The sequence below is a fragment of the Onychomys torridus genome, chromosome 1 (assembly GCF_903995425.1).
Source record: "Onychomys torridus chromosome 1, mOncTor1.1, whole genome shotgun sequence".
Taxonomy (NCBI): Eukaryota; Metazoa; Chordata; class Mammalia; order Rodentia; family Cricetidae; genus Onychomys; species Onychomys torridus.
In genome coordinates this window covers 73,456,794-73,479,397 of record NC_050443.1, presented here as the reverse complement: position 1 = coordinate 73,479,397, position 22,604 = coordinate 73,456,794, and the positions used below count along the sequence as shown (strand labels likewise).

The following is a 22,604-nucleotide window of genomic DNA, read 5'->3' as shown; positions in this document are numbered from 1 at the left end:
TATCAAAGGTGGTATTATGTTGTTACTTGGTGACAAAATTATTTTAAAATTACAAAAGCCACTAATAGATTTTCTTTTCTTTTTTTTGTTTTTTTTTTTTTTGTGTGTGTGTGTGTGTTTTTTGTTTGTTTTGTTTGTTTTTGAGACAGAGTTTCTCTGTGTAGCTTTGTGTCTGTCCTGGATTTTGTGCTGTAGACCAGGCTGGCCTCTAACTCACAAAGATCCACCTATCTCTGCCTCCCCAGTTCTGGGATTAAAAGCATGCACCACCACTGCCCGGCTGAGATTTTATTTTCAAGATCTGAAGTCAATCTAAAGGTGCCAGCTCTTTGACTACCTGGTATTTCCACCAGGGATTGTAACTTAGTTGGAAAATAAAGCCCAATAAAGGCAACTAAGGAAGGACAGCCAAGAACAATCCCTGGCATTTTGTTCTAACTGTGTAGTATACAGTGTAATATGCAAAATATGACTCCCTCAAGCTCTGTACTATTGGCTCATAGCTGTAAACCCCTACATTTCAGAGGCTGAGGATTTCTGTGAGTCTGAGGCTAGCCTGGGCTACAGAGAAAGATGACAGATAGATGATAGATTCATAGATAGATAGAAAATAAATAGAAGATAAATATAGATAGACAGATGGATAGATAGATAATGAATAAATACTGATGACATGAGATATCTAAAGTCTTCTGAATATGTTGTCTTTACATGTTATTAAGCTAAAAATTAAACTTGGAGTCTGGATCACTGAAATGCATTCTTTCTGCACCAAGAAATACAGTGACAGACCTAAATCTTAGGCTTGTCCTACTGAATGATTACAGGCAGGCAATCTCATTAGAAACTGAACATTTCATTGCCACCCACAAAGCAACCTCTAATGCTGAAAGAAAGAGCTGAGTGATTTCTTAATATCTCTGACATATTTGAGATGCTAAACAAATTGGTATCATCACACAAACATTTGAACACTTTTAATCCACAAATCAATAAATTATTAGCCTGACATTTTCATTTTGCATTGTAGGGGTACAGAGAAGATTAATTGATTTTATGATTGCTTAATTTAGTTTTTATAAAGTAACAAAGTTGGAATGGCATTTTCTTTGCTAATTTGTGCAGCCAGCCCCCTCTCTTTCTCTCACTGTCTCCCTCCCTCCCTCCCTCCATCCCTTCATCCTGTGTGTGTGTGTGTGTGTGTGTGTGTGTGTGTGTGTGTGTGTACATCTGCATATCCATGTTGGTGAATAAACAGATTAATCAAGAGATAATTGCCCCCTTGCTTTATTTCTGCTTCTGAACTCTCCTGTGCATAAAACAAGGTGATACTTGATTCATAGTATTGCATAAAAAGTTATAAAATATTTTTAATCCCTAAGACAAAATCAGGTAAGAAAGAGAAGCTCTACTACAAAACTACACAATCCAGTCCCAGAATGTTCAGGGCAACCTAATCAGAGATGCAGTCATCTATAATGACTTTAGGAAGTAGTATTGATTTTACAACTTGTGGAGACTCTTCTTGAATGGAGACGGCCTTGGCAAGCAGAAAAACGTGAAAAGATAATGTGAAACCCAGAGCATAGCAGATGAATATTGATGGATCTAAATGTCTTATCTTGTGTGGGGCTCTTCATTCTAAAAAATGATGTTAGCAGAAGAGAAACTAACTAATTGATTGCTTTTTGAGATAATCTTCCTTTGCTTAGGAACCTTAATTATGGTTTCTTAGAATTTATACTAAGGCTTATTTTATCTCACCATCCATATTTATTACAGGATTCTTATCAATGGCAACAACTTCAGTCAGTTGCTGCCATCATGAATGAAATTCATACTACATGGATAAGACTACTTCTGATGTTGTGTACTCCCAAATGGATATTCTACTTCTAAGCCATTGTTCAAGATTTTCCTCACTACTTTCCACTATCATTTTTTCCATAATTCAATAGATGGTGCCTCCATCCAAATGCTTGGCACAAAATCTGAAAGTGACTTTCTTTTCCTTTTTATTTTTGAAATTATAATGTAATTACAATACCTGTACCTTCTCCTTTCTCCCTACAAACCCTTCCATATACCTTCCCTTACTTTCTTTCAAATTCATGACCTCTTTCTTCACTGAATATTATTTTTTGCATAAATGTTAATATAAACTACACAGTCTGTATACTGATACTTGTTTGTATTTTTTCAGAGTTGACTATTTGATTGACAACTCCTGTGTTTTTATATTCCACATCAATTAATTATTATGTACTAATAATTATTTGTCATAACTATCTCACACTTATGTCTATCTCTGTTCTCACAGATGATACTAATGAGTTTACAAATTAATGTCAATATATATCAATGAAAAGTGAATCTTGTTTTGAAAACACTAGAGTGCCATAGGAAAAGTTTATGCAAAAAAACCTTCCACATCTCCTTGTATTTCTGATCTGCAATAAATAGTAATCTGAAGCATATATATCTTGTGTGACTTTTGAACAGACAGGATTAATATCACAAACCCTTTAGGGAAAAATGTCAAACCATTACTTACAGCTTGAAGACTGTAAAGTAAACAGTACAGGTACACATTTGAGGGCATTTGAGTCATTCTATTTAAAAAGAAGAGAGCAGGCACTTGGGAGGCAGAGCCAGGCAGATCTCTATGAGTTCAAGGCTAGCCTGGTTTACAGAGTGAGATCCAGGAAAGGTACCAAAACTACACAGAGCATCCCTGTCTTGTAAAAACAAAACAAACAAAAAAAACAAAAAAAAAAAAAAACAAAAAACAAAAAACAAACAAAAAAAAAAAAAAACACACACAGAGCAGAACTCCCCCATGTGTGAACTATGTATATAGGAGAGAAAGATTATAAAAACAGAGGAGATAAACAAATTTATAACATAGAAGCAATTTCCTTGTACAAAGCTGTCTGAAAATGAAAAAGCAGTGTTCAGCAATAATTGTCTAGCCCTGGAGAAAAAGAGCCAGGGACAAAACAAGAGATGCTTGGGAGGTACAAGTATGGAGGAGGAATCTTGCAGATCTTCTGACCTGTGTCCTTCTATTGCTTACAAATGTGTCCAGAATCTTCTCACTTTCTGATTCCCTTTTTGAGACTTTAAAGAATGTTTGTGAGGACCATGAATAAACAGAACCCTAGGACTTTATGAAGCATGATGAAGTAGCATTCAAATGCAAATAAAACCCTGCTGAGAAACAAGGAGATCGATTCCTTGCTGGAGGCATCAAAGAGACACATATTTTCCTAGTGGTGGTAACTGATGACTCTTTGATACTGCTCCCAGGATACAATTTAAGAAGATTCAACTTACTGTTTATATTATAGGCGACAATCTGCCTGTTTACAAAAGAAACACAAAACAAAATGACAAATAAACACCTCCTCACATCAAAGAAGAACCAACTGTCCCATTTTCCTAAGAGTGAGCTAGCAAACAGCTGAACTGCCCTGTGAGTCACTATGTAGTAACTTATCTGAAAATATCAATTATTCTACACCACAGTTGCATTTCAAAGACCCATCAGCTACTGAAATGCACACAAAGGTTACTAACACACAGTCCATTCAGCCAGTTACTTTTTAAAAGTCATATATTTAGTATCTACTGTGAGTCAGCACTGTAGAGACCTAGAATTGAATAGATGAATAACTCATGGCTACTTCAACGAATTTCAGGTCCAGTGAGATTAATAGATGAAGCATTCTATTGTAATCAGAGTTTAGCAGGTAGTCTTGATCCTGAAGTAGCTAAAAAAAATCCAAACAACAACAAAGTAGTATTTTATGGATACAGAGGAAAGAGATAGGGTAGCTTAAGGGAAGGAAAGATGACATCTACTCATTGAAGAAGACAATTGGGAAGTATTACTAGGCCTGGAGTGTTGGAGGAATCAAGGAATCAACATTTTTGAGGTACATAAATCATATCAATAAATATGACAGTATAAGTGGGTAACAGGTATCAGGTAGAGCATCCAGAGGGTGATTTTCGCTCCACAGTAAGATGGAACTTAGAGAAAGCATTTTGTTAAACAGATGTGAGTCAACCAGACTGAAGTATCTATTTGGCACATAGGTCACAATGTTAACATCTGCTTTATGAAAACTAATAGCTATAGTGGCTTGGGATCAAAAGGATCAAACTTGAAATTTCTGCCAAAAAGTACTTAATATAAACAAGATTTGATAGTAAATGTGCAGTGTACCACTGGGGGCATTTTCAAAAGTATCAGTTTTGTATAGGATTGGCCTTGGTATAGGACTGGTATAAAAGTATGCATTCAACTGTATTCACTTTCTTCTTCTTGGTGGTAAAAGTGCTTGTTCTATACATGCACCACTGCATCACACAGTTGTAACTGGCACCTGTTGTCAGGGAGCACAGTCGTGTCCTTGTCTAGTTTACAGCAGATATGCACTTTCAATCTCCAAATTTGTGAAATAAATGAAACTTGAGTCTTTAAAAAATTAGTTGTCTCAAACATTTTGTTGTGGTTTTCCAGATATAACACACACACATATACATAGTCACATGCATACACATACACATATAAATACATATTTACACACACACACACACACACACACACACACACACACACACATATATACATATATATCACATACATATATATGATATAAACACGAAATCATATAGGTGCATATATTGGTATGTATTATATTTAATGATTAAAGTTGTTTGGAACTCATGGGATGTCATTACCTTAGCATAAGTTTGGTATTGCTAGGTGCTCGAGTTCATAGAAGAAATTAAGATGGCATGGAAAAACTTTTGAGGAAAAAACCATCATAAATATGGTATCCATCAGATAAGTATTTCCAGAAAGCAGCAAGCCTTAAAAGCATTGTAAATGCTTAAAATAAGAGCAACTGTCTTCAGATGTTTTTATAAATTCCAAGACCACAATAATCAGTCAGAATGAGGTATAATAGAAAACAACAAAAAAGAAAAACTAATAGCATGTGTGTAAGTGCCCTAGTAATTTTGTAGATACTAAACAATGCCAATGTGGATTTTTGTAGGAACACATATTCAAATCTAATTGATACTTTTGCTTATCTTAATGCAGAATCTGAACAAAATAGAAATTTTCAATGTTACATTGCAATTGAGATAACTGAGGTCCAGAGAATTAACTCAAGTTTAAGATCACACCATCAATTTAATTCTATACTAACAGGTAAAGCATATACTGCTCTTTTTGTATGTTGAAAACAGCCCCAGGCCTTGTATCTATGTGAGTCTACAACAATTCAATTAGGTATTCACTTAGTTTCAGTTTGAAGATGAAGACAGAAAAATTAAATGTGCACATTTCACTCCATACACTGAAATCATATCAAATGTTTGTTTGCTTTTTTTTCTGACTGGAAAATTATAGAATAGTTTGAACTAAACAGTTTGCCAAGGTAACACAATTAGTAAATGACTGAGAATGTGAGAATGGGCTCTCCCTTCAGTCATGCCTTCTGTAATGCCCAAGTACACTTTAGAACCGTTTTCATAACCCCTTGGAATTACCATATCATCTTCAGGGATAATGAGAAAAGACATCCTTACTAAAATTTCAAGAGCACTGTGATATTTCTGGTTCACTTATTGCAGATCTCAGCGCTGCTGACTGGGTTCTACCTTTGGCTTCAGATGCACTGTGTTACTTCTCTGTGTAGTAAGTAGCTGGTACATCCCATGTCTAGAAGATTCACCTGATCTCTCCAGGAAGCCCTCTTCTCTCAAGTATTTCTTTTACTTGAGTTCAAATGGCATTTTGTTCACAGAAATCTGCACAATGCCTTATAAGTAAAACCATAGGCATTCATTACTTCACTACCTGAGGGTTTTAGGTATAGAAGTATATGTACATCATATGGACCAATGTAAGTAGAGAATAATTGTGAAAGTTGAGTCAGGTTCTGTGGACCAGTGAAACGCAGACTAGGATAAGAAAAGACTTAGTTAAAACACCATGAAATTAACTTCAGCTATTTACCTTTACATCTGAGATTCACATCTCCATCTGTTAAAGGACTATTACATAAGCCCATCCCACAAGTAGTAAGAAGTATGAGCAATAATGGATGTGAAATGTCTTTTAAAGCAACTGCCAGAGGCCTCAGGGCTTTTAGAAGTCTCCAGGTAGGATTCAGACTATTAGAAAACATGCATGCAAAAATGCCACTTTACAGTTTCACTGGTATCACTGAAAACTTAATAATCTTTCAATTATGCATATAGATAATGCAAGTGACACCCTCCTTCACATGACCTGGGGCTTTTTCAGTAGCATGGTTAATACTGGCATTCCCTTATAACAACTATTGAAGATGTATGGAAATCTGTCAGCATTCTGATAAATTCTGTTAATGATTTTCCAGAAGCATTTGGATAAGTATCTTAGAAAGCAAAACTGTTTCATACACTTTATTTTATGTACTTAGCAACATTTATGAACATTCTTCTCAGAAAATTTCCCTAACCGTCTCAAGATTTACCAAGAGATCCATATTGAGAAAAGTTAAAAACCCCAGTTATTGCTCCCTTACCTAGCCTGTTAGTACCAAAATCTTAGCTTCTGACAGCTGACTGTGCTAGGCCATGGGACCTTGGCTGGGGGTGTACAATAAGAGCATCTGAGTGATTCACAACAGTATGGAAGCTCAGAAAGTCTGGTGTTAGGAATTTAAGATGATATTAGATATGTTTGCTTTGCACCTGCTCATAATGATCCAGAGCAAGTATTAAGAAAGCCTGCCAAATGTCAGACAGGGTTTCCTCATATCAAGTTACTGTCCCCATTACCTACAGCTCAGCCAGCTGCTAAATCCATGAATTCAGGGTTCAACATCACAATCTTTCCTTATACCTTGATATTTACCAGATAACTTAGAGTAGACTCACAGGTCACTACATCAGTTTACATTTATCTTACTTCTAATTCCAAATCATCACATGCCAACTTAACTCAAGAAAGCTGTGAGCCGTCTGAGAGGCACAGAATTTTTACTTTTTTTAAAATAAAATTTTAGCTGGGCGGTGGTGGCACATGCCTTTTAATCCCAGCACTCTCGAGGCAGAGACAGGCGGATCACTGTGAGTTCGAGGCCAGCCTGGACTACAGAGTGAGTTCCAGGAAAGGCACAAATGTACACAGAAAAACCCTGTCTCGAAAAACCAAAAAAAAAAAAAAAGTAATAAAAATAAAATAAGTAATAAAAATAAAATAAAAATAAGTAATAAAAATAAAATAAAATTTTGAGATTATAATATATTAACATAATATCCCTATTTACTTTGCTCTCTCCAAAGCACCACACGTATAACTCCTTGCTCTCTTTCAAAATTATAGCCTTATTTTGATTAATTTTTGTTACAGAGATATATGTATACATATACACATATATTCCTAATTACATAAATACAACCTGCACAGTCTATGTGATGTTACTTGTATGTATTTTTCGGATCTGATCATCTGGTGTTGGATAACCAATTGGTGTGTCCTCCCTGAGGAACACCATATCTTCTGCTCTCGCCATTCCTCAATTGCCTGTAGATTTTAGTGTAGGGTTGAGACCTCTTGTGCTTTTCCCTATCCAAATAGCATGTCTATTTCTACATTCCTGGTTTAGCTAGTGTTTATGTAGTCATATTGGTGGGACTTTCTGAGTATAGCGTCTGACACTTGTAGGAGACACAAACTCATAGCAAACTCTTTGCTCCCCTGGCTCATAGAATGTTCCTTGGTCCCCTTTCCACAATGACCCCTGAGCCTGAGATACAGCAGTTGTATTTAGATGCATTCATTGGGACTGGGCCCCATAACTTCACATTTTGGATTGTTGTGGTTTTCTGTAAAGGTAATCCTCTGCTGGAAAGAGAAAATTTACTCAATAAAGGGTGAGGATTACACTTATCTGTGGGTATAAAGACCAATATTTAGAAAGTCATCAAGAATTATGTTGTTCTGGTGAATGGTGGTTATAAGTTCTCCAAGACCCATGAATTCACTAGTCCTGAATAGTTCGCTAGGTTTCTAGGTTTCTAGTACAAGGTATAATTTTGCTCTTATTGATTGGGTCTTGCGTCTAATTAAAGAGTTGTTGGTTACTGCTGAGGTATATGTGCCTCTATTGAACCCTTAGGGTTATCATGCCATGTTGGTTATTGTTGTGGCTCATAAGATTCACAGCTGTGTAGTACTTTGGGTTCTTCTCCTCTTTCAGTAGCTTGCATGGCATCTTCTTGTAACAGGAAAATTATATATAATATAATTATATCATATCCTCATTATCTTTTCTCTCTCCAAAGACTCCCATATACACATCATGCTCTCTTTCAAATTTATAACTTCTTTTTTAAAATTAATTTTTGTTACACAGGGAAGAGGCTCTTAAGTCAGTTCCAGTACAGGGGCCTTTGGGCTCCAAGTCTTAAGGGTATGGTGTCTTCAGTAATAATGAATTAACTACCACCACTGGGGAAAACCAAGGGAAAATGCATTAGTCTTTAATATTTTGTGAGTCTCTTGGACAAGCCTGACCAATACCGTAAGAGAGTGCTTCTCGTGCCTCCTGTTGGGGGTTTGTTACAACCTCTTTGACTATTGGAAGGAACATTGTCAGCCCAGATAAGAAAATTTCATTTAAACTATAGATGTGTATTTATACCCAGACTTACATGGATTGTAGTGTTTTCAGGTATACAGCTAATAGCGTACTTTATTGAACTTTAAACACATTTTTATTACACAAAGCTTGTCATACAATTTAGTACCTCTCTACTTTAAATGATTATTCTCACTCTCTATGGAAGCACTGCCTCAGAACTTCTCATCTGGTGACACATGTGCCACAACACTGACTGTAATAGAACAGTAGAAACCACTCACTGATTTGCGTTGAAAGCAGGACACTGAGATGTGGCTCTTGCACCCAGTATCAGGAATGTACAAATGTCTTTTTGTAATTCAAAACTACAAAATAAATTATCTGTAGGCATGGACAATGATGACAGTAAACCATTATATTTTGTCAAAAGAAACCAGTAACTGGTAGTTATAGTGATCAGTCTGCAATCCTTCTCCTTAGTCATTTTTTTTAGTTGCCTGCTCTGAAGTTGTCGTTGAGGAAACTGCCTTGAGCTTCCTGTCACAGTTCACTAATAAAGGCAAAGCACTATTGTAGGAGTTATAACATGTCAATTCCAATAGCTCTTTTAATTCCACACATTGCACACATTCCAGGGTCCTTCCCTTCTTTAGACATTTCTGTCACTAAAGTTTCTGCTGTAGTTAGCAAGGAGGCCACCCCAGCAGCACATAGTAAGCAGTTCACACAATCTTTGTTGGACCAATGACTCTCTTTTCCACCATGTTCACAAAATGTCTGAGCATAGCATCATAACCAACTACTGAAGAACTCTGCAGAATTTTCTTAACTATTAAAGATCATCCAATACCTGCTTTCTTAGCAATAGTTGTTGCAGGAATTGTGAGTGTTCTTTTAATAATTTCTATACTTATTTTCTGATCTTCATGAGCGGTGTTTAATGAGTCCAAGGTTAGGGTTGATCTGTACTAAAGCAGATCACAGCCCCCTCCTGTAACAATGTGTTCTTCAATAGTTGTTCTTGTAGTATTGAGAGGATCCTTAACCCTGTCATTCTTCTCATTCACTTCAACATCACTCTTCCCTCCAGCCTTCAGCACAGCTAGTTCATCTGCAAGACTAACAAGTCATTCATTCATCTTTTCCTTTTCATATTCACTAGTTGTGATGTCTAACTGCTGAGTGATTTCTTGAATACACTTTTCATTTGAGCTTTGCCACCTTTTCCTTTCAAGCATGGTATCATCTTTGGTGACAGTAATCTCTCCAGCTTTGCTTCACTCATGATCTTGAACATCTTCAAGATTTAGAATCAACTCCTCTTCTTTAAATACTGCACTACCGGTAGCAATAGCCATGTCTCCAAGCTGGTTCTTTCTATTGTTCCCAACACTGGAGCTTTGACTGCTACTACCTGAAGACCAACTTTTAGCCTGTTCAAAACCAGTGTGCTTAGAGCCTCTCTATCAACACCATCAGCAATTATGAACAAAGGATTCTGATGAGAATTGGCATTTCAAGAGCAGGTACAGTAGACTGGACACTAGAAATTTGCTTTTAACTCAACAGAACATAGGCATCTTGGAATTCACATTTTTGACCTTTCAATGTGCTAGTAAAATATGGGGAAATATATCCTCTATCAAAATTCATGCCTTCAATAATTTCGCATCCATCATGCAGGGTTATTCCATACTTGACTGTGATGATGCCCTTTCTTCCAACCTTTTTCATTGCATGAAAAATAATGTTTCAATGTCTTTGTCCCCATTTTCAGAAATTGTAGCAACTTGAACAATTTCTTGAGGGATTGTTACAGGCTTAGAGTCTTTTTTTTTTTTTTTTTTTAAACTAAGCAACTACATCATCATCAACAGCCAACATCTCACCTTTCTGGATTTCTACTGGATTAGCCCCATTGCTGGTCTACTCAAAACCCTGCTTGGCAATACAGCATGCCAGAACAGTAGCAGTGTTAGTGCTATTCCCAGCACCTTCATTTGTGTTATTGGCAACATCTTGTACAATTTTAGCTCCTATATTTTTGTATTTATCCTTTAAATAAACTGACTTTGCAACAATGTCCCTTCCCCTCCATCTTTAGTAATTTTGAGACTTACCCAACTCTCTTCAATAATCACTGTTCTTCCTGTTGGCCCCACTGTTAACAGCTTCAGCATTGACTCAAAGGTCTACACTTTGAAGCATTAAGGCTTAGCAGCCACACCACATTTTAGATTTTTGGCATAGGTCCAGGTGAGATAAAGAGCCAGTACCCTGGATACTGGTCTCATCTGGTGAAGGACTAGGGGATTTCAAGCATTTCTCTGAGGTACCAGGGGAACGCACACAGCAAGGCAAGCTGTCAGTAGTGAGTGCGGGCATATCATTTCTTGTAACTTTTCAGACCTGTTTACTATAATTTTACTATCTTGTTGCCTCCTGTATTTAACTCTCTGACCATAGTTAGAACCACCACCTCATTTTCTATTTTGTCCCATCAAATCAAATGTACCCTATGATTCCTTTCTATACCTCCCCCAAGTCCTATCCTCACAATGATCTTTTTTTTTTTTTACTTTCTTTGTTTCTACAGTTACTTGAGAATTAGAGATAGCCTAATATTACACACACACACACACACACACACACACACACACACACAAACAAACACAGCAATTATCTCTCTGGGTCTGCATTCCCTTACTCAATATGATCTTTTTTTTAGTTCAATTTATTTGCCTGCAAAGTTTATGATTTCAATATTTTTCAGATGTATAGTATTTCATAATGTACATGTATCACATTTTCATTATACACTTGTCAGTTAAAGGACATTTAGGTTGTTTGTGTTTCCTAGATATTGTGGTCATTAGAACTGCAATTAAAATGACTGAGCATGTTTGTGTGGAGTAGGATGATGAGTCCTTTGGGCATATACCAAGGAGTAGTATACCTGGGTAGTATGATAGATTAATTTTTAGATTTTAGACAAATTTCACACTGATTCCAGATTGGCTGGATCACTTTGAAATTTCACCAATGGTGAATGAAGGTTCCCTTTTCCTCAAATACCCTTCAACTTTTATTGTTGGTTGTTTAATTGACCCAACCCATTATATCTGCATTAAGATGAAAATTCAATGTCATTTGATTTTCATTTCCCAAGTTGCTAAGAAAGATGAAACGTTTTGTAGATATTTATTAGCCATCTTTTTTCCTTCACTTAAGAACTTTCTGTTTAAGTGATGGGCCCATTTTTAGGAATGGGTCATTTAGTTTTTTAATTATTTGTTTTTAAATTCTTTATGTATTCAGGATGTTAATCTTCTGACAGATACACAGCTAGCAAATATTCTCTCTGACTCTGTGGACTTTCTCTTCACTGGGTTCATTGTTTCTTTAGCTGTGTATAAGATTTTATTTGTATAAAGTCTCACTTGTTAATCATTGCCCTCAATTCTCAGGCAAATAGGGTCTTTTTCAGAAAGTACATTGCTATACCTATATCACACCTACATGTTGCCTATGTCATTTTCTAGCAGTTTCAGTATTTCGTGTTTCATATTTAAGTCTTGTTCATTTGCAGTTACTTTGCAATTTGGTAATGATAGGACTAATTTCATTGCTCTGTAGTTAGATACCTATTTTTCCTATCACTGTTTGTCTAAGATACTTTCTTTTCTTCAACATATGCTTTTGGCATCTTTGTCAAATATGAAATGGTTCACATCACATGTGTTCATGTTTGGTGTTCCAGTTTTGTTCCATTGATCTACATGTCTGTTTCTGTGAAGTACAATATTGTTTATACTACTATATGTCTCTGTAGAATATCTTAAGATCCAGAATGATAATCCTCCATAACTGTTCTTTTTGCTTAGGACTGTTTTGTTAATCTGAGATGTCTTGTGGTTTCATGTGAAATTTAGGGTAGTTATTTTCTATTTCAGTGAATAATGAGATGGGGCTTTTCATTGGGATTGCATAGGATCTCTAAGTAGTTTTGGTAAAATGGCTATTTTCACAACATTTATTCTGCCAATCCATGAGCATGAGTTGTCTTTCCTCTTTGTGGTGTCTTTCTCAATCTCTGCCTTGAAAAAATATTAAAGATTTTATTGTAGAAACCCTTTAATTCCTTAGATAGGTTTATTTCTAGATATTTTATTTTATATAAGGCTATTATCCTGAATTGTAGTGTGTCCATGACTTCTATCTCTTTTGCTTAGTTGCTGATGTACAGCAAAGCTATTGATTTATGCATGTTGATTCTATATCCTGCCACAGGGCTATATTTGTTTGTTGTTTGTAGAGGTTTTCTGGTAGATTTTTTTTCATTTCTACTGTATAGTATATTAATATCTGGAAATGAAGATAGTATGATGATCTCTTTCTTGTTTGTATGCCTGTAATTTCTTTCTCTCACCTTATTGCTCTAGCTAGCACTTCTAGCACAAGGTGGAAAAGGACTACAGGAATGGCTTAAATCAATAAAACAAGTGACAGCTTATACTGATAAGGATGTGGAGTAAGGAAACCACATATCCATTGCTGGTCAAAGTGAAAACTTGTACAACCACTATGGAATTCAGTATGGAGGTTCTTCAGGAATATGGAAATCAATCAATCTCAGCATCTAGGTATACCACTCTTGGGCATATACCCAAAGGATACTTCAGCTTCATCCTACCATAATGTGTAAGCATGTTCAAACGTGCTCTATTGACAGTAGCTAGAAAAAAAATACAGGTCCCTCAGTAGATGAATTGATAAAGAATATGTGGTATATTTACACAAAGGAAAATTAGCCATTAAAAATGAAATTTGTAGGTAAGTGGAACGAACCAGAAAAAATCATCCTGACTGATGTATCACACATCCATAAATACAAATATGGCATGTTTTCCTTATATGTGGACACTACTTGTTAAATCAATGACAAGCAAGCTAGAATCCACAGAACCATAGAGGTTGTGTACAGAGTGTAGAAGTAAGGGATAGATAGATCTTCCCAGGATAGGTAATAGAATAGCTATGGATTGATGTGGGTGCTGAACCAGGGAATGAGAGAGAGGTAAAAGGGAAAAGAGATTATTTTTTTGTTCCTTCAAAAAAATAATGGTGAAATCATCTCCTATTCTGATGTGTTTTCTTTTATTTGTAACTGTGTTTCTCTTTTGTAGCTTAATACATTTTGTTGTATATCTTAGTGTTTTAACTATGTTATTCAGTGGAGATATTCATTTATGACATTGTCTATTTGGTGTTTATTGTATTTGTTTGCTGTGTCTTTTCTTAGTTTGTGGAAATTTTCTCTATGATCTTGTTAAAGACTTGGTCTATACCATTATCTTGGGATTCTTTTTCTTCATCTATGCCTATAATTCAAACTTCAATTGTAGTTTTGGTATTTCATATTTCATGAATGTTTCTTTCCTGTGTTTTTGGTTTTAGTTTTTCATATCCTTTGCTTATTTGGTCTAGAACCTTTCTCCTTGAGTCCTGAAATTCTATCTACTTCTTGATTCACTATACTTGTAAAGCTTTTCTTTGAGTTTTTTAGTTGGATTATTTCAATCCCATCTTCATTTCTCCTGGTTCCTCTTCAATGTTTCTATCACTTTATTGAATTCCATTTTCATGTCCTGGGTTGTCTTCATAATTTCCCTCAGCCTTATGTTTTTGCTTTATTGCATGTAACTCAAAAGCTTATTCTCAAGTTTTTTTTTCCCTTAGTTTCACTGAGCTGTTTCTTTGTGTCTTTATTACACTCCTTGACTTTCTTCATGAAGTTTAAATCCTGTGTCCTGATGTTAATATAAGTAATTCTCATTGTCAAATATTTCCACAAGACTAGTAGGTTTTGGGGAAAAAAGATATTGGCTTGCTCTTTATTGCTGTTGGTATATTTGTGATAAGATCTGCATCTGTGATTTTCTTTGCTTAGTTTTATGTCTGATATGGACAGACCAAGTTGGAACATAAGGAAGATAGGTGGAAGGGGTTGACTCTATGGGTTGGAAATGGCTTAGGGAGAATGAAGTCAAGTGGACAGAGGGGACAGGTCTGTTGTGCAAGATGTGTATCTTAGAACTGGCTGGATGCAAATATTGAATGTGGTGTGGGAAGGGCCTGTGGGTTGGAGAGCTGCAGGGCAGCTCCTGGCAGAATACTAGAGGTTGTCAGGAGTGGCCAGAGTAAGCTGGTACACTGGAGATGGGACCCAGACTACATATGATGGGCTCAGCAGGCTTTTGATGGTAGGTCCATTTTGAATTCACCAGGAGAGACCCTAGAGAAGGATGTACAGGATCAGGCATGATAGAGAGGTAGGTTGTGGTGTGGAAGCAACTAAATGCAGCTTTTCATAGGTATTTGTACATGACTTCTAATGTCTGACGATCCTGAATAAAACTTTTTGCTCTGCCATTTATTGCAGAGAACTTAAGGATCTTCTCTAGCTCTATGTATCTCTTTTACCTACCTATATATTTAGTTTATGATATCCATTTCTAGTTAGATAATGAAAAACAAAGATTGTTACCTTCTTCTCAATTATACTCAATGGTTTTCTTTAAAATCCAGTTATTTATTTTCTATAAAATTCAATAATAGTCTGTTAATATAATAGTGTAATTGTCAATAAAATTCAATTTTTTTCTTCTTAGGTTTACTTGGTTTTATAGATCTTCCCTTTATTACTAGATCCATGCTATTTATGCTCACCATAGGGTAGACAAACTTTGTTGAGAATCAAGCCTTGAGGCAAGGAAGACTACTTTATTTGAAAAGCCAACTCATCAAGAGGTAGAGGACTCCTGTTCAAAGTTCTTACTGGGATGCTTGCTTTGAGGTTGTTTACATAGGACATGGTGATCACATATTTGTGGGTGTCTTCTCATAAGCCGAGATGTGTGGCCTATGAAACACACCTGATCCTAATCACCACTTCATGAGGTGCTATTCACTCATCAGTGTTGGGAGAAGCAAGGTTATTAAATTCTCAGGCTATCTGCATAAGCAGTTTTTAGTATGCCTCACAAACAGGATCCAGGTGGAAGCTCAGGTGCTTCATGGCCCTCTTGCTGATCACAACCTCATGGCATTGATAGAAAACAGTCACAGGATATCATGGAAGAGAAAGGGTAAATGAAGATAAATGGAAAGTGGAGTAGGCTTCAGATAAGCTTTATCTCTTTCCATAATGCCTAAGCCATACAGTTGTTAAGAAATTGTTAGAAATTCTGTGATGAAAATATCATGACTTGTGTGAGTTTGAAGGCTATTGTTCTGGTTTTAAAGCATTTTTCAGAGTCCAATTGTAAGTATGGCCTATGGACAAATAAGGAACAGATACTGACTCTTTCCTTCTTCTCTACCTCTGCAACCTCCCTTCTCCTCTTCTCCCTCCCCTTCCTCCTCTTCTCCCACTCCTTCCTTTTCTCCATCTCCCTGTCTTGGTGGTATCTTCAATTGCTCAATTCAGTTGATAAAGTATCTACTTTCAAGCTTAATGACCCAAGCTTGACCCTTGAGCCTCACAGGGTGGAGGGCTAGCATCAACTCTCATACATGGTCCTCTGACTTCCACATATGCACCATTGCATGCACACTTGTGTGCACATCATATATACACATACAATAAGTAAATTATATATTATACTATTTTAATGTAATTAGTATATTTCATTTCACGTCTTCTTCATGGTCATCACCATTAAGAAGAAAGATACACTTTCTTAACTACTTTTTAATATTATATGTAGTCAATATATGGTTTGGCTTGTAACACAATTCTGAGACATAGAGTTCCACGAAAGAGTAATTCCAAAAGGTCTTCGTCCTAGTTTGCATCTGATTAAGTACTCCAGAATGGTGCACATGGTACAATTAAGCTTAAGTACCTCCTTAGGTGCTTTGCAAGAAGTCATTCTAATGTAGTTAAACCCATCCACACAGGGAGGGGTAAATTGAACCATGTGAAAATAGCATCCTTTTTATATAAAGTTCATGTGCCTCTGCTGTTTATTACCCACCTGAAGTCATATGCTTGTTCTTGTGACACACCAAGTGTTCACTGTATAAATTATAATTAATATGGAAAATAGGGCAAAAAGTGCTTTTTGCACACAGGTGTTACTATCAAACCAGAAAGGTGATTAAAAAAAAGTGAGGGAAGTAAGAGATGAACACTTTGGTTGTCATGATGGCATATCTGAGCAGAAGAAGCCCTCTGTACTTAGCTTAGGTTAAATGAGAATCTTAAGCTCCCATTACTACCTGCCCCTGCTGTAGATAACCCATAGTCCCTTGTGTCTCCAAAGAGCCTCATAAAGCAGCAATCTGGTAATGAGCAGCAGCATCTGACAATTTGCCAGAAGGAAGCCTCATCTATTTAGTTTTATTTTTTAGCACATTCCCTGCATGATGATAATTTTAATAGACAGTGCAATTCAAAGAATTTGTCTCAAGTTGCTAATTATTCCAATCTAGAATACTCTCTCAGAGGCCCAATTACAGCAATGCCCAAGAGAGTCAATATCCATTTAAGCTTTTGGATCAGTTAGTGTCTCAGCTCCCTGATTCATCTTTAGTTGATGGAGCTATGATTATTCCTCCAGATATCATCTTTCCTTGACAGGAAAATGTTTCCAGTATTCATTCATTCATTCATTCAAACAATATTGCATTCATGTACTCATATTAGTTTTAATTTTTTTAACATGATAATTTAATTGTGTACAGCAATATTGTTGGAGAAAATATCCCTCTCCACAAACATCTGAATCTCTATAACCAGTGATGTTTAGCATAATCCCATGTTTCAGATGGCTCAGGAAAACCTCATAGTAGGACATCAGGTGATGTGAGGGGTGAAGAGTTTCAGTTCCAAAGACCTAGAATGGGAGTTCAAGACAAACATCTTACAGAAGTAACCATGTTCCTAGAGCAGTGTTATACAAACATAAACATTCAAAGGAAATTAAAATGAGTAGTAGAGTTTACTTCAGGAAGAAAGGTGAGGGTTGAGAATTCGCATGGTTTGTCACAAAAATTAGGCATGGCCCATGGCTTTAAATAACAACCTACAAGGGACCTACAGTACTGCACCTACCTTTCTGTGCACTCAAATCATTAACCAATTCAAGTTATATAGCACTTCTTTTGTCCAAATAAGTAAAGTGAAGGCGGAGACTTACATAAAAGTCATACAACTAAAAAGAAATTGATGTAGAACTCAAGCCAATTAGTTAGATCTCAGAGCAATATAATCACGGGCTGTGTGCAGAAGAGCAGGATCTCATTTATAGGTTTAATCAGAAGGTTACCACTATCTAATTTTAATTTTAGGGAGAAAATGAAACAGAAAACCCCAAGACGATAATATAGAAAACAAAACAACTAGTCAAGAAAAAGGTTATTTTGATGTTGACAGAAAAATTGATAAGGTATGTAATTGTAAGAGTGATATCACAATAGCCCTAGGGAGATTTGAGTGCCATTAAAGAGATGCATTGAGGCAGGTTGCAGTGAAGAAGGACAATCAGAAAACGAAAGGTGACTTGTGGGTTTCTGGCACAGATCACTAAGCATAAATGAATTATTTATGTAATTTTCAATACAACAATTGAAATCATTATGGTATTTGCAGACTTGATGGGACAACAGTCAACCACCTTATCTTATGGTGCAATTCAGAAATAGCAGTTTTATGCCCAGGGTGTAAGATTTAAGTCGTTTGCACATCTGGAGAAATTCATTCTCTATGCATTAAGTTTCTCTAAACACTGTGTTGAGCAGATTTTTCCCCCAGTATAATATATACAAAAAATAATTCTCTCTCATCAATCTCACCAAACTTATTTCTTGTGCTTTCAGCTCTGCAATGACCTTTTCTTATTGCCTGAGTAATGCCTGCCTAGCCCATTCTGAAACAAATACAGATTGCTTTCCTTCTCCTTCTGTCTGGTGATGGGCTGATTAATAGCAGTGCAAGTGGCTGCTCCTTGAGATGAATTAATCACCTGTCATAATGGTTCAGCATTTAAATAACTATTAATCTGGGTGCTAGTCAGAGTGAAGGTTGACAAGTTAGGAATGGGAGGACAGTTCTCAGCACAAGATCAGGGCTAGACTTTTGTTAAAATGCAGATCCCGAGACCCAGACTGGCTCTGTTGGGAGGTAAGGTGTCTCAGGGGCTGTGTGCATATGAAAGATTAGGAGGTAACAAGTCATTGCATACTTTATCTAATTATTCCACTGTGCCCATTGGAAATGTAATATAATTAACACCACGTAAAGGGGAGGCATTAGTGCTAGAGTCATAGGCTAGTGGAAAGTGGCCCACAGGACATAGGAAATATGAGAGGAACTTTGTGAAATGTATCAATACAGTGTTAAGATGCACAATTACATTTCCTCCATCCCACACAAAAGCAATAGAGAAGGGAACTGTGGGATACATGGATGTTTTGACCTTATAGTTAGTTAAGTTGACTGGTTGGTTTTCCTGTTCACTGGTGGGACTATACTCAGATTAGCAATAACCATTGTGCAGCTCAAGCTAGTACCCAAAAGTCTTGCAGCTACTTCTCTCTCAAGTGAGGCATATAAAAGTGTAGAAGCTATATGTTAGCAACCTAAGTTCAACTACTTGGAGGAGGCAGAGGGAAGGACAGATTTTGGAATATTGGCAACAGGTGAAACTTTTCAATTATTTGTGGGAAATCCAGGTAAATTTTGCAATGGTAGAGTTATACAATTAGTTCATCTTATGGGATATATAAGCCTTCTCTTCATCCTGGATAATGTTAGGAAGGATTAGAGAGTATCAGATGATGGGTACTTGGCATATAGTCTGCAATCATGAAGTACTTACATTTACTGTGGGGGTAATTACTGATTTTGCTGTGGTCTCTAGACTTAGTGGGACTGCTAGTATCCATTGTAAAGTCTAAGTTGGAGACAAATTTAGTCTTCGTGACCACTGTGTGTTACCTGATGGCTTAGTGAGCTGGTGAACTGCAATTATTTCTTATAATTTATTCAGTATTATTCAAATCTGTGGGGCTATAATTTTACACTGTGAGATTAAAGGCTTAGAAGAGAATCTTGTTAATCATTTATTCCAAGCAGATGAAAATCCTCTGAATAGGATTTGTACCAGTTGTACTTCTAGTTTAGTTTTTGACTGCAGTCACCTGACATAGTAGATCACATTTGTTTTCCCTTTGCCCATTCAGTTTATATGAATCATTTGCCTCTTTTATCGAAGTCTTTCTGATTGGTTTTCAAATACACTTGCCTCTAATTTCTTTTCTCCATTCTCCCCTTTTTTCTTCTTTACTACAGTAATACAAAAATACATTAAGTCCCTTTGTGAGACTAAAATATATTTAAACAAAAAATAGACACAGTTTGGTACAGATTACTTTTCAAATGGACTGGAATAAAAAAAAAGAGAGAGAGAGAGAGAGGATAGTACAAACTTAAAGCCAATTCAGAGTGGAAGGGGTAAGCATGAGTTCTAAGCTAAGTCAAGATTAAGGCAAACCTTAACCCTGACTCTGTTTCTCACTAGTGTAATAGCATTGATACTTGGGTAACTGACTCCCACTTGTCTCTACTATTTCCCTGGTAGTTGAGAATCAGACTGCTTAATAGGGCTATTGTGGGTATTCACGTTATAAAATATTTAATAGTGTCCTGAGTTCACAAGAAGCATTTAGTAAATGTTAGGATCTATAAGTAAGACTAGAACTTGAATTAACACTAGCAACTACAGTATAATTACTTTGTGTTGTCCAGCTCCCTACTTCACTGCTTCAAATGTCCTCTGTCTACATTAAGTGAGCATATGAGAGTCTCTAAAGATACAGATTGTACTTCAATATTGACTTCATTTGTGGACAAGGACTTTTCACAGTGATTAAATTAAAATGACTACATTAGGGAAATTTCCAATCCAGTATATTAGTATATAGTTGGATAGAGATGTGAATATAGAACATCTGGTAAAGGTGAGGCATAAATGAAAGTCAAAGAACACTAGACATTCTCAGAAAATGCAGCTGATCAACCAAGAGCCGCAACATGCAGGTGGAGGTAGGAGATGTTCAGGTGTAAGAGGGCAACCATTCTGAGGGGACAGGCATATGAAAGAGAATGACATCTGAGCTAAACTCAAATATTAGATTCAACTTTTCAGTCCCTCAAAGGAATCAAATCCATGGATACTTGATCTTAGCCTTTTATCTTGCAAAACTGTGAGACAATAAATTACCACACCAAACTTACTACTTCATGATATCTTTTTACATCATGCCTCCCTAGTACAATGTTGGATCATTTTCTTTTTACCTATTTCATTTTTTTTTTTTTTTTACAAATACTGTTCTCAGTTTTCTGTTTGAAGAAAAATAATGTGATTTTCCCCCTCCAATCACCTTGCTCAGATTAGGACCACTTAAACTCCTTTTTCTTTATATAGCATATTCTAGAGCTAAGACTAGGGTGAAAGGGATGAAGAAGCTGAGAACACATGGGCAGCCCCCATCCTTTCCTCTTATACAGTATACATACCATTTGGGGTTTCTGACCTATTTTAAAGTCATAAGCTCTCCAGGACACCCTGATGTTTATACCTTGATCTTGTTCTCTTTCCTTAATTCAAATTGTTTCATTCTATAACAGCTACAACCACTTATGGAGTCCCAAAATTCAGGCACTGAACACATATGAGGAGAAAACCTAAGCCTAACATTGTGTGGCAATTTGTTTATGTGAGAATCACCAGGGTTGAAATCCATTTGGATTATGTCAAATGTCTAGTCATCATTTTTAAGATTATTAATGAGCTTACAAATATGAGCAGTGCATCTTTCAGCAGTACTTCAGTTATTCTGAACCAAGTGTGTGTGAGATTTGACCTATAAATTACATGCTTAAGAATACCAGAATTTAACAAAAGAATGTATCATAATTAATGGCTTGCTACCAGTGCATTAATGATTTTCTCTTAGGAAATGCTACACTTGTGAGTCTTGGTCATTAATGTATGAAAGTTCCATTAAGCAACTTGCCTCTAGTAGATTGCTGTTTTGTAATAACTATGGATATTCTCACATCAACACATTAGATTAGCCAGAATACAGGAAAACTTTCCAACTACTCCCACCTCACATGTCTTGGCAAGTATCAGCCCCAGAGGAGCAACAACATTATATATACCCCCAAGTTGTCTGAAAAGTTAGATACAAATCTCTTCGAGTACTCCATGTCATGGTCCATGGCTTTGTTCCCAAATTCATGTCCTTTCCACTGATAGTAAGGCAACATTGAAACATATTCATCTTAGCTCATGTCATTCTGTGGTGATATTTTATTTGTGCACATCAATAGAGCTTATCTAGGGATCAGAGGAAAAAGCCAGCCACTATATTAAACATAGAAATCAGGCAATGGTAGCACACATTTTTAATCCTAGCATTCAGGAGGCAGAGATTCATCCAGATCTCTGAGTTCAAGGCCACACTGGGAACAGAATCAGCCATGGTGGCACATGCCTTTAATCCCAGCACTAGTTAACTATAGAGGTCTGGAGGTCTGTACAGCTAGACAAGAAGTGATAGAGCTGGGTAGAAAGAGGAAGTGATGTAGCTGGGCAGAGAGAGAATGTAAGATGGCAGGGCACAGAAAGGTATGAGTATACAGGAAGTAGCACTCTCTTGGGCTGAGGGTTTCCTAGCAATAAGAATGTGGGTGGCTTCTTTCTGCTTCTCTGATCTTTCAGCCTTCACCCCAATATCTGGCTTTGGGATTATTATTAATAAGACCATTTAGCAATTCGTGTTATATCATTCTCTTTCACATTCCCATTCATGCAGAATGGCTGTCCTCTTACAGTTCCACTCTCTATGGTGGAGGGCTATTTTATTAGCTGTCAC

At 36.5% G+C, this 22,604-nt stretch overlaps 1 pseudogene; it reads right to left on the bottom strand.

Annotated features, from left to right (window-relative positions):
- Positions 1–9,966: 9,966 nt before the first annotated feature.
- Positions 9,967–17,048, bottom strand: LOC118574138 (annotated as a pseudogene).
- Positions 17,049–22,604: the final 5,556 nt, after the last annotated feature.